Source organism: Urtica dioica, chromosome 11 (genome assembly GCF_054948205.1).
Source record: "Urtica dioica subsp. dioica isolate 48M chromosome 11, U.dioica_male_clone48M_v1_H2, whole genome shotgun sequence".
NCBI classification, from domain to species: Eukaryota; Viridiplantae; Streptophyta; class Magnoliopsida; order Rosales; family Urticaceae; genus Urtica; species Urtica dioica.
This window is the reverse complement of record NC_142766.1, coordinates 18,914,589-18,924,699: the sequence shown is the minus strand read 5'-3', so window position 1 is coordinate 18,924,699 and position 10,111 is coordinate 18,914,589. Positions and strand designations below refer to the sequence as shown.

General features: G+C 37.1%; 3 long non-coding RNA genes across 9 annotated transcripts; all 3 read left to right on the top strand.

The window, feature by feature from the left end:
- Nucleotides 1-4,693, top strand: LOC149382007 (uncharacterized). 4 transcript variants are annotated; one of them, XR_016301975.1, is made up of 7 exons: nt 173-200; nt 265-529; nt 676-774; nt 1,025-1,167; nt 1,265-1,403; nt 4,120-4,194; nt 4,593-4,693. It is a non-coding gene; the product is annotated as an uncharacterized LOC149382007 (long non-coding RNA). The 4 variants fall into 4 exon arrangements; XR_016301974.1 differs by having other exon boundaries at nt 1-529; XR_016301973.1 differs by lacking the exons at nt 173-200; nt 265-529 and having other exon boundaries at nt 536-774.
- Nucleotides 1,787-3,929, top strand: LOC149382008 (uncharacterized). Its single transcript, XR_016301977.1, has 3 exons — nt 1,787-2,420; nt 2,543-2,728; nt 3,197-3,929. It is a non-coding gene; the product is annotated as an uncharacterized LOC149382008 (long non-coding RNA).
- Nucleotides 4,694-4,770: 77 nt separating the features above from the next.
- On the top strand, nt 4,771-8,445 carry LOC149382006 (uncharacterized). Of its 4 annotated transcripts, XR_016301989.1 has the most exons (5): nt 4,771-4,931; nt 5,098-5,225; nt 5,306-5,772; nt 5,899-6,852; nt 7,006-8,445. It is a non-coding gene; the product is annotated as an uncharacterized LOC149382006 (long non-coding RNA). The 4 variants fall into 4 exon arrangements; XR_016301987.1 differs by having other exon boundaries at nt 5,899-8,445; XR_016301990.1 differs by having other exon boundaries at nt 4,771-4,944; nt 5,327-5,772; nt 5,899-8,445.
- The last annotated feature ends 1,666 nt before the right edge of the window (nt 8,446-10,111 follow it).

Below are 10,111 nucleotides of genomic sequence, written 5' to 3'. Positions count from 1 at the left end.
TAATTGATTGATGCCCAAGTTTCGGAGGACAGCTGGACAACCATTGCCGCTCTCTCTCTACTATATAAATCATTCAGGAAGCTTCAGACACACAGGACTCACAATTTACCCGCTCTCAGTCTCTGGAATTTTAGGGTTTCAAAGAAAATCCTAGGGCTTCAAACTCCACCGTGAGGGAAAGGCTGGAGAACGACGCTCGGGTGGAGACCACAGACTCGTCGGCTGAACTTCAACGGATAAAAAAAATGTTTTTCTTTGATCTAGGGTTTCGACGAAAATCCTCTTCAACTCCACCGTCGGTCAACACAGCGGCTCCGGCGAACGATGCTCGGGTGGAGAGGAGAGAATAGGGAGGAGGGTGGTTGTGGTCCACAACGCCCTGGTAAGGAACAATGAATATCGCTTTTTTTTTTTCCTATTTATTTTGCTGATTCTTTGGGAAATTGCTTTTGATTTAGGGTTTCATAAACACAGTTGGTATACAGGTTCAACTCCGGCCAGAAGACTGCTGCTTCACCACGGTTAACATGTACTTCCTCGTTGCCAAGCCTTGGAATTGTCACTTTTTTTTCTCTTTCTTTTTTTCTTTTTGTTCTGTGTTGTTTATAACATGATATCTTTACATGAACTTGGATGATGGGTTTAATTTATTCGGCTCGTTCTTTGGCAAGTGAGATCGATGCGCTTTGGTAGGAAGGTCGGATCGAGTTGAAATGGTAGCCGAGGGACATAGAGCCTTTCAATGCTAAATAATACCAGCGGTGTATGTGAAATGTAAGTCATGTTATGTTGTCCGTTCTCTTGATTTATTTACTGATTTCTAAAAGTCACGATATTATAAATTGCTTGAAGTTACGTTACCAAGAAGGCCAAACCACACTTGCGGAGGAGCTAATACTTGGGCCGGAAGCATTGAGTTATTCTGCATTACCTTTTTTTTCTCCATGACTATGGATAACTATCTTATTTTTCTGGCAAAATGAACTCCAATCGTTTAATGATCTGTTTCTTTCGTGTATTGCAGACAATATTGCAGGCTGGGTATCTACGTGAGTTTTACTTATATCTGAAACCACAACTGACCACGCTCGACTTCATGACCTTTCATCCTAACAAAATTGGCCTCTCTGTCCTGGAGCAGAGCACGTCATCAGGGAAATCGAAGAGGTTGTCGGTCTCGACGTCTCTGCTCTTCAAAGGTCAGATTTCTTGTTGTTTCTTCTCTTTTCCAAACTCACGCTTAGTTTCTACTTTCTACATTCAGGAGAGCCCGAAATCAAATTGTGGATGCAGTCTTAACGTACTTCCCTCATCTCTACCATGTGCACGGACGAGAAAATCTATAGAGCTTTCATTCCAAGGACTGGAACGCCAACACAGCTTTCATTCCAATGGCGAAATAGGTTAGGTTTTCAATGTCTTCATCTTTCTAGATTCTGTTTGGTTTTGTTTGTATTAGATTTGATTTTTTTTCTTCCTATTTGCTTGGGCACAAAAATATCTGATGTGATCATTGCTGCTTATGCCAAATAAGGTGAGAATGAAGGCCCGAAATTGATCTTTTTTTTCCCTGTTATATATGAATTAAAATATTGTTCTGTTCACATTTCCTAGCTGTCTCTCTCTTTCTCTAAAGCTTCTTTGTCCCTTGCTGCTCCCACAGTTGACTGCTTGGCTAAGTCGGTCCGGTCATGAATCCCTGGCCTTGACTTCCCTCAAAAACGTAGTTTCTTCCGAGTGAGCATCTAAGACGTAATCCAATTAAATCACACTGTATCTTCTATCATATAATATCCACTGCATTCTATTTTTATATTTTGTTATCTTTTCAATTTATTTTATTTTGTTCTGATTGTGACATTGAACTAGGATAGAGGTGGGTAGTTTGCTGAACATTCCCGGGCATGAATAAACACTTAGGGTTTCGGATCCAAGCTTTTTCTTACTCAAAGTTCCGTACTCTTCGCTGTGAAGGTATATCCCGAAGGAACGCATTTCTTGATTCCGTGTTTGTAGAGATCTAGTCAAGAGTACTTATGGCATTCGTGACCTTCAAATGGTAGTTGAAACAATCATAATCTTGGTACTGATGTGAACATTTATGTTTATTTAGTATTTCTTCAATTTTGTGTGTTTTTTTCTTTCTTTCTATTATAGATGAAATTAAGGCTTTGAGTTTTGACCTGTCCTGTGCCCGGCTTCAGTTTCTGAGCATCTACTCCCATTCTGAGTACTGCAACGGGGGTTTTGCCTTCGATTATCAATGTTATGTTTCATTTACGGATATCTAAAAGTGGTGTTCTTATAAAGACCAAACCACCCATGTCTAATAGCTAATACTTTGGTGGATATCAGTACAAGTTCTAAGTGTTTCTGTTCATCAGGACCGTCTTGCATCGAAAGCTCAACTGCACCAGCGGGTACTGATTATTCAAATTTCTTTAATTTTTCTCATGCCTATATATAACTTGAATTGCCTAATGATATCACTTTGTGACCTGCATCTATACCTTCAATGCTTTCATTCTTTGTTTTGTTTAAGGTCTGAAACTCCACAACCGCTCCAATGGACTTTTCTGCTCCTCTTCTTCTCTTTGCCAATTAACAACAAAACTCACTCACAGTTTTTGCATTCAAGAAATCAGATTGTGGTAGCGGTCTCAACACAATTGCCTCATCTCTGTCATGTACAAGGGTGTGAACGTCTTCCATTGCAACAGCAAAACAGGTTTTGTGTTCTACTTCTTGTTTCTGGGCTGTACTTTTTTTCTTTCTTTTTAAAATATAATACCCAGGTTTGACATTTTCCCATTTGAATGAGCCGAAGCAAATCTGATGTGATTGCTGTGTATGAAACGCAAATCAAAAGTTTGCATGTAAAGCTATTTTTTTTTAGAACGTAGGCATAACACAGATAAGAAAATATCATGAATGGTAACAGGGATGATAGAAAATTGTGCTTCATTTTCATTGATAATGAAAATCAATAACCATACAGAATTACATTAATAACGAGAAACTCTGGCCTCAAATAATGTATACACACATCTTCCCAGGGCGAACATTTGTACACATAATAATATAACTAACCCTTGACATCTGAATCTTTAACACTCTAGCCGATATCAATTGAAAGTTATTGTTTAAGAAAAAACACTTTTTTACACACTTAAACGAATCAGGTATATCTCTGCAGGTGTGTGTTGTGTGCTCAACATCTGAACCTCAAGCCTCACTTGATTCTTGTGTAGTTTACCCTGTATATATATTGTTGCCTCTTTGTAGTTGGAGCACTCTGATCTATGTTTGTCCTAGTCGTTCTCTGTTCATTTTTTCTTCTTTTCAAATTTTATCGTAGCACCAAATAAATTAACATTGATGTGTTTTCAAGTTACTTCATCTCGAGCAAGGCGTGGATGACGATTACGGTTTGGCACTAGAGTTACTGTATCATTTCTCTGATGTCTTGATTCTTCAGTTTCTTTATGTGCTTTGGCATATCTATTCTGAAGTAGCTTTGCTGCCATTTTACTTTTATAATATATATCCAATATGTTGATTTGCACAGTGATTTGTTGAAAACATTTATACTCAAAATAGATATTGTTATCAGTATTCGGGATTTATTAAGGAAACTAGCCAAGGTTTTGTTTATTTTGGTGAATTAGCCATTTACCAAAATTAACATATAGAAATGCTAGGGACAATCATTTAAAATGCTATCTGATTAATGAGGCCATGTCATCAAATGTGGCTAGATTTTAAACATGCTTAAAACGTTGGCTAGATTGCAAATTTAACGTTTCAAGTGGCCTAGTACGCTAGATTTTGAGGACGATGATTGAAAGATGAGATTGTATGTGGGAGAACTGTAAGTTCTAATCTCCCAACGTCCCTCTCTCTCTCTCTCTCTCTCTCTCTCTCTCTCTCTCTCTCTCTCTCTCTTTCTACTATTATATCTTCCTTATTTATTAAAAAAAAAACATCGGGGTTGTGGAACCTTACCTGCGACAATGTAAGTGGCTCCCCAGGCGCCTCACTTTTTCTGATGAAGCTGTTAGAATAGGGCTTCATTTTGTTTATTTTTATCTGTATCTAAATTTGTTCACTTCCGTGCAGTTCTTGAATACGAGGAGCTCCAATTTTGAGGGAAACAAGTTTGTAAGAGTAGTCGGGAGCAAATAAACCAACTAGGTAATAACTGCTTTGATTATACTAAATTTTCTGCACTTTCGTATATTTATCAGGCCTTGTTCTACAGTTGAGTACTGATGAGTTTTTTCGTGCTGCAGATTGTATAATTTCTTTTTAACTAAACGTCACGATTTGGGATCATTGCTAATGAGTCTTTTTTTTTTTTCTTATCTGCTATTCATTCATGTACATTGTTGGGTACTAAAAAAACCAAAGGCTGAATATTTTCAATATATCTTCTCTAGGGTTCCTCTTCTATCTTGTGTTACAAATTTGTGGCTGTTGATTGTATAGTTTTTTTTTTTTTTTTTTGTCCTTGTGATCGCATAATTTCTTGTAACTAAATGTCACGAGTGTGATCATTGCTTAAGATAAGAAGAGTTTTCTTTCTTTCTAAGATATATTGACAAAGAGATGCAGTGGTGAATAGCCGATGTCGACTTCTACAATGCTTTCGACAAACTTGTTTCTTCCACGGCGACTCTCAGGTGAGTATATATGGCATAAGTCAGTTCATCATAGGGTATATCATATTTTCTACTGTTTGATTTTTTTTTTCGTTTTCATTTTGGGTTATATTGACATGGAGCTAGGAACAACTGAGAGAAGCAGAGAAGAAATTCTGTACATCCCGGGTATGGGAGACAGTGGCATTAGTTTGCAGTTTCACTAACACGAGACCTTCGTTCTCATCGTCCACGAGGTTAAGGTCACCATCCCCATGCCTCCAAATGCAGGTGCAAATAATAGGTATAATATACATATAACACAGCAACATGAAATGATCAGAACTTGTTATTTTCCAGCCAATGTAATCAAGTATTGATAGGTATACTCCTACTAAAATTGTCTTTCCCACTTTCCTAAACTCGGCTCCATTGACACTGTTGTGTGTCGAAGCAGCGGTGCAGCACTAATGGCTTCCGCCGCTGTAGATCTTAAACCAACTAAATGGAGGGATTTGTAGATTCTTCATTAGCTGATTCACTAGTGCCCTCTTGAGTTTTGTTTCTTCAGGGGCTCGATCTCAGGTGAGTTCTTAAAAAAAAAATATACATGACATGTTTCGCAAAAAAATGTTTGATGATCCCATGCAAATCTCTAGTAACAGCGGAACCTTTTCCCTTGGTAGGGTAATCCATGGCTTGGAGTCCCTTCCGATGGTGACTACATATGCAGAGACGGGTAGCAAATTCATGGCCCAGAGAGTCCTGTAGATGGACGGTCTCAAAGGTTCCCTTGCTCAGTTCCCTGTTCTCGATGATCCCGATACGCCCTCTATTCCTTCCTTCTGTCACCATGACCACGTTGCCCACATCAAACTTGATGAAGTCAAGGATCTTTTTAATGTTTTTGTGATAAGTTTGTACATGTTATCTCAGTTTATGAAGTTTCACCTTTGTAGTTGGGTTTCTGCAGTATGCTTTCATATAGTATTTATGTATATAAAGAATCTTGGTGTAATTCCTCGTTCTCTGAAAAAGTATACAAGACTTATAGTGCAATGGAGGTAATCCGAAGTGCCAACAATGAAGTCTAGACCATGTAGTAACATGAGTTTGTGCTACCACTCACATGGTACCTGATTGTTTATTTTTCAATTTGATTTTGGTATTCAATCTATATTATCTTGAATGAATTCTAGAATAGAGCTTCGTTTGTTTCTCCATTGCACAACAAACTAATTTGTTTTCCACCTTGCAGTTTCTCTGAACATGGAGAGCTCAAAATTTTCAGGGCATCAAGTTGGTACAGAGGAGAACAAGAGGCTGAACATGGCTACGTTTTCCAACCTTGTTTTCCCTTCCCATTATTATATCTTCTTTTAATTTCTTTTCTAATGTTGTTAGAGCTTCTTAAACCTCGGTTGAGCAAAGTTGGTTCCCAGGGAATCCCTTGCCGCCCATCGGACAGCTGCCATAGTGTCACTATGTTTGATTGTCAATGCCAACCGATGTTAAATTATCTGAGATTAAAGCTCCAGAAGTATTTTTTCACGTTCTTTCCAAGACTTTTTTCTCTTCTTGATCTTCCCTGTTATTATGTGGAATGGAGAGTCAATGAATTTACTATACTTTTTCTGTTAGTGAGTCCATCTGTATCTAACATCTCGATTCTCAGGCTATATGTCTGTCATTGTATATCCCTGGACTCTCCGACTCTCTCTCTGTTGTCCTCAATCGTGACTCCAATCCGCTTGCCAAAGAGTTTTCTTTCATTCTTTTTTGAAATGTGAACCAATTTAATTCGTAATCTGCAAGTAGTGTTCAATCATGCGCAGTTAATTATTTGTCGTGGATATGTCTACGATTCCTTCATGTATTGCCTTTATTTGTATACTCGCTGGCCTTCGTATGATAAATAACTTTGAGGCTGGTTCATGCAGGTCTTGCAGATTGTCTGGACCTTCTTTTTGGATGCATCGATCTTTGTTTCTAAGAAGCTGGTCTTTGTTTGTTGATGTGTTATAAGTTTGTACAATATAACTCATTCCATTTTGATACCACTTTGAGGGTGAGGGGTAAATATGGCAGTAAGTCATTTTTATGTCAGTGATAAGCTAGAGTGCATGGTTCTCCTTTTCGTTTTTGGAAAAAGACAGGGTTGCCCGAGAACGTGACCGGAATGTGATGCTACCGGTGGCTGAGCGCATAAAAGGTACGTCTTTTTTCTATTTTTGTATCGCTCTATATACTCTCATTCTTATGTTGCTCATTGTGTTCTTTCAAATAACCCGGTTATAATAAATGATAGTTGAGGCTGAATTTTTCTGAACACTTACTCCTCCCCTTTTCTTTTTGGTGGTCATAGGGCTTCTGAAACTTTTCTCACACACGTGGCTTTTGTCAGTGCGTAATGATTCATTCGCTAGTGTTATGTTTTTCATCTTACGGTTTGAATTCTGCTTTAACCTGACCGTTGCGTAATCATTCTACTGATTTTCCCTTTTAATATTTTTTTCAGTGCTAATTAAAGGTATTGGTTCATTCGCTAGTCTTATGTTTTTCATCTTACGTTTTGATTTCTGCTTTAGCCTGACCGTTGGGTAATTATTCTACTGATTTCCCCTTTTGATATTTATAAGGTTTTCCATAAGAAAAGATTATTGGAAAGAGCTCTTGGAGATACTGTTGTGCTTTTCGAGTCTGGAGGAAATTCACAAGGAGAACAAATGATACACAAGAACACTATGGTGTCAATATTTTCAGGTATGTTCTGCAGTCATGAATTGAATTATCTTCCTAAACTTGCTTTTATCATATTTATATTTATGCATTTATCAATGGAGGCCTAGCAGATTGTCTTGACCTTTCTTTGGATGGCGAGGACATATTCACGTGTTTTTATCTAAAAATTATGCGCGTGTGGTCATGGTCTTACCTACAATCATAATATCAACATTTGTGGAGTTTTTATTTTTACGTGTGTTTTATATTACACATAGTTCAACGTTTCAGGCTTTGAATCAATATCTTCAGCTGTATATCAAAGCCTTAAGGTAAGATAAATGATTCATCAGGTAATATCATTATATTATTAGCTGAGTGATGTCTTTGTGTGCTTTGATTTTCAATAGTGGTGGTATTAGCTCTTTTGCAGATATATATGATAAACACACAAACCCAATGTTTTTAGATTTTGATATATTTGGAATGGTATATCTGCTTTTGCTTTGACCTCTTCTTTGAGTATGGTTTTGGGACATTTTAGCAAAGTTGAGATGATTTATTTCTATGGGGTATTCTCTTACTCTAGCCCGACTGAGAAGCTTCATGGGTTGTGTCTCAGTTTCTCTAAGGGTATTTGTCTATATATATGACCGGTTGCTTTTATTTCGGTACGGTGCAGTGCCTTTACATGTATTATGTTATGTATTTGAGTGCTTATATATGTCCGATGTATTGGCTTCTATTAACTTCATCTTTCGGGATAATTTTGCTCATATAAAAAATCGTATTGGCTGCTTTTTTTCTATATTTTTTGGTTGAACACTTGAAGCTAGGATGTTCCTGTCTATAAACGGATGTGCATTTTCCAGAGGTCAGGTTTCTTTTTCGGTGATTTGCATGTGTTATTGACCAAGGCTTCTTTTTTGTGAGTACTGATTCCATTGTTTTGCTGTCTTTTTGGTCAGTTTAGACCCTTTGTAGTCTCTGCTGATTGTTCATGTGAATTCTTTTTTTTTTTACTTTTTTTTTTCATTTGTAGCCTTATGATTCTATTCATGTGAATTCCCTCCTTTAAAAAAAAAAAAAAAAAAAAAAAAAAAAAAAAATCTACCGAGATAGTGCTTTGAAGTTTGAAGATGTAGCCTTGTGACTCTGTTTTGACCTCTTCACTCTTTATTGTATTTACTTGTTTTCTTCACAATTTTATCTGTAAATTGTGGGGTGCTGTGTGTCATTAAGTTCTTGTATTTTTGTGTCCTAAGTAATGATTGTTGCGTAATCAATACTGTTTGGATTACGATGCTCCTAGCCTTCTGTCAATGATTTTTCTGTTGGGAATGATCTGTAGTGATGTTTCTTACCGGTACAAATGAAGTGTTTACTAAATTATGATTATTAATAATTTGTTTATAAATAACTAAACCAAAATGATAGTTGGTGTCTTGGTGAATAGGAGAGATTTTATGCGATTGGGGAAAAAAATGCCCAAAAAATAGGGCAATCCAGGTATGTCTGCCTTTCCCTTCAGCTCAGTCACCTCAGACTCGAAGAGTATAAAAAAAAATGTTCCTAATTATAAATCTATAATATTTTACTTGCGAGTAAGTTAACTGTTAAGCTTTGCGGCAAGAAATAACAATAATAAACTGTTTAGCTTTCAAGAAAACTTTGACGGTGCTTGGAAAGTGGGTTACAGTTTTCCAAAGCCATATTTTCTCCCTCAATTTCTTCTCTTTACACTCTTTACAAGTCAAAGATCCCACTTCTGACACCAATGTGCGACTTTTTTTTTTTGGACAAAACAATGCCCGACTTTGCTCTTCAAAGCTCGTGATTTTTTCTTTGTTTTTTTTGTTTTTTTTTTTCACTTAAAATACGGCATTCTTTAGGCCAAACAACTATTCAGAAAAGGAAGAAAGAAAAAAAAAATGCTTACCTTCTTTCACGCCCCCTCTAAACTAAGGGATTATTCCTAAACTATGACATCCACACTAATTTTGGACCAAAATCCAATATGTCTAAATTAATCTAAATCTATGACTACCCATTTGATTAAATTACGTTTTTAACCTTATTCATTATTTTTCCTCTTTTCATTTATTATCCCTCTAGTCAGTTTTTTTTTTTTTTTTAAACAATTCACATCCTCTCTCTCTCTCTCTGCGTCCAAAAAACCTCATTTCTCTCATCCATGAATGTTTTTTTTAAGCATTTTGTTCATTCATTATGAACAGCTCTATCCCCAAACCTTCATCTTCTCCCATCTCCGACGTTGAAGCTCCTGGGAACGACGGTCATGGCCGCCGGAGAGCAGCCCGTGGCCGCCGGAGAGCAGCCCATGGCCATCCCGGCGGCGGCGACCTCAAAGTGTCCGCCGAAACAGCCCGCTTTGGATTCCGCGTAGAATTTATGTGGTTTTTAAAGTTAAAAAACAAAGAAAAAATATTATCGGGATTCTGGATAATTTTGAAAAGTTTCTGAAAATTTCTGGGTTTTCGTTGAAGATTTATTGACGTTGATGTCAATAAATATGCATTTTTATTGACATCAATGTCAATAAATCTTCAACGAAAGCCCAGAAATTTCCAGAAACTTTCAAAATTTTCCAGAATCGCGAGAATCGTTTTTTCTTTGTTTCTTAACTTCAAAAACCACAGAAATTCAACGACTTAAAGAAAGATGAACCCAAACAAAGAAATACCCCGCCAAGAAACCCAAACCCTCGCCTGAGAAATCGCCCCCGGTGG